At 47.0% G+C, this 6,515-nt stretch overlaps 1 non-coding gene across 1 annotated transcript; it reads right to left on the reverse strand.

The window, feature by feature from the left end:
* Window positions 1-1,346: 1,346 nt before the first annotated feature.
* Trnag-ucc (transfer RNA glycine (anticodon UCC)) lies at window positions 1,347-1,418 on the reverse strand. Its single transcript has one exon. It is a non-coding gene; the product is annotated as a tRNA-Gly (tRNA).
* Window positions 1,419-6,515: the final 5,097 nt, after the last annotated feature.

A 6,515-nucleotide genomic window follows, 5' to 3' on the forward strand; every position in this document is an offset into this window, starting at 1 on the left:
TATGCTAGCCACTATACCACCGACGTGACCCGCGAGCAGAAACACTTCCCGTTCTCCTTTCGGGCATCTTAATCCACACAGAATTTAATTGCCTAGATATAGAATAATACACAAAAGGGAGTGGATCGTGCGTCGGCCGGGAATCGAAGCCGGGTCAACTGCTTGGAAGGCAGCTATGCTAGCCACTATACCACCGACGTGACCCGCGAGCAGAAACACTTCCCGTTCTCCTTTCGGGCATCTTAATCCACACAGAATTTAATTGCCTAGATATAGAATAATACACAAAAGGGAGTGGATCGTGCGTCGGCCGGGAATCGAAGCCGGGTCAACTGCTTGGAAGGCAGCTATGCTAGCCACTATACCACCGACGTGACCCGCGAGCAGAAACACTTCCCGTTCTCCTTTCGGGCATCTTAATCCACACAGAATTTAATTGCCTAGATATAGAATAATACACAAAAGGGAGTGGATCGTGCGTCGGCCGGGAATCGAAGCCGGGTCAACTGCTTGGAAGGCAGCTATGCTAGCCACTATACCACCGACGTGACCCGCGAGCAGAAACACTTCCCGTTCTCCTTTCGGGCATCTTAATCCACACAGAATTTAATTGCCTAGATATAGAATAATACACAAAAGGGAGTGGATCGTGCGTCGGCCGGGAATCGAAGCCGGGTCAACTGCTTGGAAGGCAGCTATGCTAGCCACTATACCACCGACGTGACCCGCGAGCAGAAACACTTCCCGTTCTCCTTTCGGGCATCTTAATCCACACAGAATTTAATTGCCTAGATATAGAATAATACACAAAAGGGAGTGGATCGTGCGTCGGCCGGGAATCGAAGCCGGGTCAACTGCTTGGAAGGCAGCTATGCTAGCCACTATACCACCGACGTGACCCGCGAGCAGAAACACTTCCCGTTCTCCTTTCGGGCATCTTAATCCACACAGCATTTAATTGCCTAGATATAGAATAATACACAAAAGGGAGTGGAACGTGCGTCGGCCGGGAATCGAAGCCGGGTCAACTGCTTGGAAGGCAGCTATGCTAGCCACTATACCACCGACGTGACCCGCGAGCAGACACACTTCCCGTTCTCCTTTCGGGCATCTTAATCCACACATAATTTAATTGCCTAGATATAGAATAATACACAAAAGGGAGTGGATCGTGCGTCGGCCGGGAATCGAAGCCGGGTCAACTGCTTGGAAGGCAGCTATGCTAGCCACTATACCACCGACGTGACCCGCGAGCAGAAACACTTCCCGTTCTCCTTTCGGGCATCTTAATCCACACAGAATTTAATTGCCTAGATATAGAATAATACACAAAAGAGAGTGGACCGTGCGTCGGCCGGGAATCGAACCCAGGATAACTGCTTGGAAGGCAGCTATGCTAGCCACTACACCACCGACGCTTTTTTTTTCTTTCTCAAAATTCTTTATTTGTGTATTTACATATATTTACATATGTACATGATACCGAATTTCTTTTCGGCGTTTATGCCTTCATGGCCCTGAAATGCAGTTTGCTATTCACAGGCATACGCCCTTGTCAGTCTTTCAGCAGAGGTAGAAAAACAGCTGTCACTTTTAGGTTTGAGCACGCAATGCGGAAGGGTACATCTGTTCCATCGTACGCTGTCAGGTGTGCTTGCTCGCCGTCATGACCCATATATGTAGCAAGTTTGTTTTCTTTTCCTGGCCCTTCTCTTTTCTTCACGGACCACGCGCAGCTAGTTGAACTTCTCTATCTGTTTAACTGTATGTACCACCATTCCGGTGCCCTCTGCGGTTGGTCTTTCAGGATTTCCGCTAGCCTTCGAATCTTGATGAAGAAACTGTCCCGGGCCTCAATGATATTTTCGTGCTTATGTTCTAGCGCAGTCCTCGTGCTCCAAATAGCTTGTAGACCTAATATCAGAATGATTCGTTCTGACTCGTCTTCCCTCTCAGGCCTCAACGTTTTTAGTTCCAGCCAGGCAGGCCTCATAGACTTCCCTAGTGCCTCGCCGAGATCTCCCCAGAAGAAGAAGGCAATCTTGCATCCCAGGAAAACGTGTTGCAGCGTCTCTTCTTCGTCGTATAGCCCGCATTGACTTCCGCGAGGTAGCGAAAAATTCGTTTTCACCAGCCAGCTATTTACCGGGAGCGTCTCCGTGTAGAATCTTGTAAAGAAGTTCTTGGAGAAAGTGCTGACGGGCATTTTCCTAACCTTCAGAAGGATGTTGTTGGCTTCGGTGCCTTCGTGCATCCTATACAGTTGGGTCGGAAAAAGGTTCGTCACGGAGTCCCAGTAGAGTTTCTTCCTTGTAACGCTCATTAGATATTCCCACGAGAAGTGTTGTGTAAAGAAGGTTATGGCTTCTCTAACTTCTTTGTAGAACGCCAGCTCTGGTGATGAATTCACTACTTCTTTCGATGTCACGGCCCATTGTAAAAGATAAGAGCTGCCAAGGGTTTGCATTGCGGTTCTGAGTACAGCATTCTTCTCGTCGCGGGAAAACATGAACCGATGAACCATAATCTTTATGGTGATGTTGATTAGACCAAAACCTCCATTCTTCACTGGCAGGTGCAGGTTGGTGCGGCGCATTCGCTCCATTGAGGAACTCCACACAAAAGTTGCGAATAACCTGTGAATCTTTTGGATAGTTTGCGCATGACTTGGTGTCACTTGAGCTTTATATAACACTATTGGATACAGAACGGTGTTGCAAACAAACGCTCTGTTGAGGTATGTCAATGTTCTTCCACGCCAGAGTTGTAGTTTGCAGTTGAGAAGCTGCGTCGTGTTGAGCCATCGGTCCTTTCTCATCTTGGACAAGTCCATGTCAACTCCTAGATAGCGCTTCAGACTTTCAGTCCAGTCTGTTTCCAAGTACCTGGTTGGCCTCTCCTTCCAACAACCTAGCCATGCCCCTGACGACTTGTTTCAATTGAGCTGCGCTCCCGACACCTTTACAAAGTCCGTTACATGCTTCATCATCATACTGAGGTTTTTGTGAGATGAAGCCAGTAGAGCTACGTCGTCCGCATACGCCATCATCTTAACTGCTATGTCCGCAAGCTTAAAGCCTTGTATGCGTTCATCTTGGACTATGCTCCTGCACAAAGGCTCGAGATCGAGCGCGAATAGCACCGGGGATAGCGGACAGCCTTGTCTCACTGAGGATTCAACTTTAATGCAGTCAGTCAACATTCCATTTATCACTAGTTGTGTACTGATGTCTCTGTAGCATATTCTCGTCCATCTATATAGGTAATCTCCAATCTTGCATCTTTTTAGCACACTGAACAAGTACGGGTGACTCACCCGATCAAACGCTTTGCTTAGATCGAGTTGAAGAATCGCGAGTGGAAGACCAAAGACTTCCGCAGCTTCGATCGTGTTTCGCATGATGTGCAATAGCGATGATATTTTCCTTCCTTTAATACCATATCCTTGGTGTTCCCCAATTATTTCCTGCAGACTGCGGCTTAGGCGGCTTGCGAGTATTTTCCCTAGGATTTTATAATCTGTGCACAACAATGAAATGGGTCTGTACTGCCCCACATCTGGTATGTCTGAACTTGTAGCGCCCTTTTTCGGAATAAGTACTCTGAAGGCTCTTCTCATGGACGGTGGCAATAAACCCCTCTTCTCGATATCTTTATAGACAAGTTGCAGAATTGGGCTGATCTTTGTCGTGAACTTCTTGTAGAAGGCTGCGCCTATGCCGTCCGGGCCCGGGGATTTGTTTCTAGACATCTTTCTTATCTGTTTTTCTATCTCAGCTGTCGTGATAGGACTGTTCTCGTTCTCTCTCGTTTGTTCACCTACTTCTTGCATGTTTATCCTGTTGATGCCCTGTTGTATGCTCTCTGATGAATGCTTCTTTCCTAGAAGGTCATTGTACATACCCAGGAAAGCCCCCTCAATCTGGTCTTGCTCGTGCACGACTTTGTCGTTTACTTTGAGGCTGGCAATTATATTGCTGTTTCTCTTTTCCCGTTCGAGCCGTTGAAACACTTTCGATGGTTCTTCGTCCCTTTCAATTGCATTCACTCTGCTTCGAATAAGTGCCCCTCTGTATTTGTTCCTGTACCACTCTCGGAGTCTGTTTCTGCACTCACGGATGTCATCTAGATGCCTGCCTCTGTCATTTTCCTCTGCTTGAATCAGAATTAAAAGTGTATTCTTTAGCACGTTGCATTCACGCTTCCTTTTCTCTGATGCCTCTTGTGTATAAGCGACTGCCTCCTTCTTCACTAGCTGTTTAAACCTTTCCCATGAACATGCGTCCGGGTTATTCTTGGTCCAGTATTTGGATGCCACGACACGGAACTTTTCTATAAAATCTCCCTCTTCTAGTATGCTTTCGTTCATTTTCCAGGGAAGGGCTTTTCGTTGCTTCCGTGTTCTTGAAGATCCAATGTTCATTGTTGCAATGACCAATGCGTGATCTGAATAAGCAACTGGCTTTATCTTGTAACTTCCACCAGATAGCGATATTTCCCCCGGTACATATATCCGGTCGAGCCGTGCATGAGAGGTTCTTTGCCACTGAGTGAACCGACATTCTTTATTTTTGACAGCTGAACCGACGTCCACCAGATCCAGTTCGTTAACTAGACTTCTGAGTTGCTTCACGCTGGTGTCACATCGAAATGGATAACTGCAGTCATTGGCCTCCAACACGCAATTAAAGTCTCCCGCAAGGAGGGTCTTTCCCGGTATGTCCAGGACTTCCCTCATCCCTTCGAAGAAAGCCCTCCGGTCGAGCGCCACATTTGGCGCATAAACTGCTAGCACTCTGATAAGCTCCTGGCCAACAACACAATCAACAAAACAGAGTCGTCCTGACGAATCTTCGCCGATATCTGGAATTACCCGAATATGTAGCTTACGTCTGATAAAGATTCCCGTGCCTGCACTGTTTCCAATAGCTTTCGCATGAAAAAACTGATAGTGTGGTTTGAAAAGTCTCCTCAGCTCTTCTTCTTGTTCTGTTTTTGTTATCTTTGTCTCCTGTACACAAAGCACGTCGATGTTTTCTTCCAATGCTAGTTCCAACAGCCATGATCTTCTTTCCCGGGCCACCAAGCTGCAGCAGTTTAGTGTGCCAAAAGTAATCCAAGGCATGAGGAAAAAGAAGACGACTATTTTCGCGGCGTTGCTTGTCATCATTGTTCCCTTTTTTGTTGGGCTCTGTCCCTGGGATCATCAGGAATCTTCGGTGCAAACTTTCTTTTTTTTCCTGTGGAAGGCTCTCCAGCCACCTTCTTGGTCCCCGTCAGCACCAGCATCATCCTGATCACTTTCCGTTTCTTTGTCCATGAGTTCTGCATTCCCTTCCCGTGTTACGTCGCCGTCCCTCTGTTTCTTTGCCTGTTCCACGGATGGGTCCTCAGAGTCCTCGTCATTTTCACGTTCAGAGGTAGTTGTTCTTTCTCTTACTTGTTCTTGCAGGGATTCCGTCATGTCAGTCATTTCAGCTTCATCCAATGTATTTTCCGATATGTCAACATCCCCGGTGACTCTGGTCATTTGCGCATACGATTTAATGCATTCTTCTTTCCTGTGTCCATATCTTTTGCAGTCCTCACAGCGCGGTGCCTTGCAGTGCTTCCTGATATGGCCCTTTTGCCGACACCGAAGGCATAATGCTGTGCGGCCCGCAATGGAAACAAGGATTCTGCATCCCCACAGAGTCATCAAGTGAGGTATGTGATCCACTGTAATGTCTTCCGCAAGCGTCAGCTATACCTGTCTTGTAGTGGTCTCCACCTTATCATTTCCCCTTAGCTTCTCTCTCGTTATGTCTGTTATTTTCCCGTACACTTTCAGCTCATTTCGGACAAGCTCATCCTGTACATGAAAGGGGATCCAATGAAGCTTTACAGTTACTCCACGGTCATTAGGGTCGAGAATGACACAACGCTTGCCTTTAATTTTCAGCTCCTTTGTGTTCCGAAGCAGCTGTTTTGCAGAGGCCGACTGTAGAGTGACAAGCCAAACATGGTTCATCTGGAAGACACCCACCGCGACTACGTCTTCATAACTGCCACAGAGTTTCAAACCTTCGCTTACATCTTCTTCTTTGTAGGGACGGCCATCAGGGTCGCAATGTAGCACAAGCGTGTTCGTCATGAAATATCCTACCGGAATCTTGGGCAAAAGCAACTTGTATTCTTGCGAAGAAACATTTTCACCCATTCCTCCCCAGACCCCAGCTAGGCTTAGCTGGTGTAATCTGCTCCGAGGAGCGCATCATTCCACAACCGTTCTCGCTGAAAACCGGAAGTAGAGACTATACCACCGACGCTTTTTTTTTTCACCTTTATTTTTCAGAGCTTACTACTCTGAGTCACGTACGACTCAATAACTCACAATACCATACACAATACGACACAATCACAGAGAGAGAATACGGTGTTTCTCCTCTATACCGGACACGTTAATAACACAACTTCTACAAAACATTCAGCCTTTCGCAGACTGTATCTAACCACTCAGGCACTTCTAAGAGCTG

The sequence above is a fragment of the Ornithodoros turicata genome, unplaced genomic scaffold (assembly GCF_037126465.1).
Source record: "Ornithodoros turicata isolate Travis unplaced genomic scaffold, ASM3712646v1 Chromosome11, whole genome shotgun sequence".
Classification (NCBI taxonomy): Eukaryota; Metazoa; Arthropoda; class Arachnida; order Ixodida; family Argasidae; genus Ornithodoros; species Ornithodoros turicata.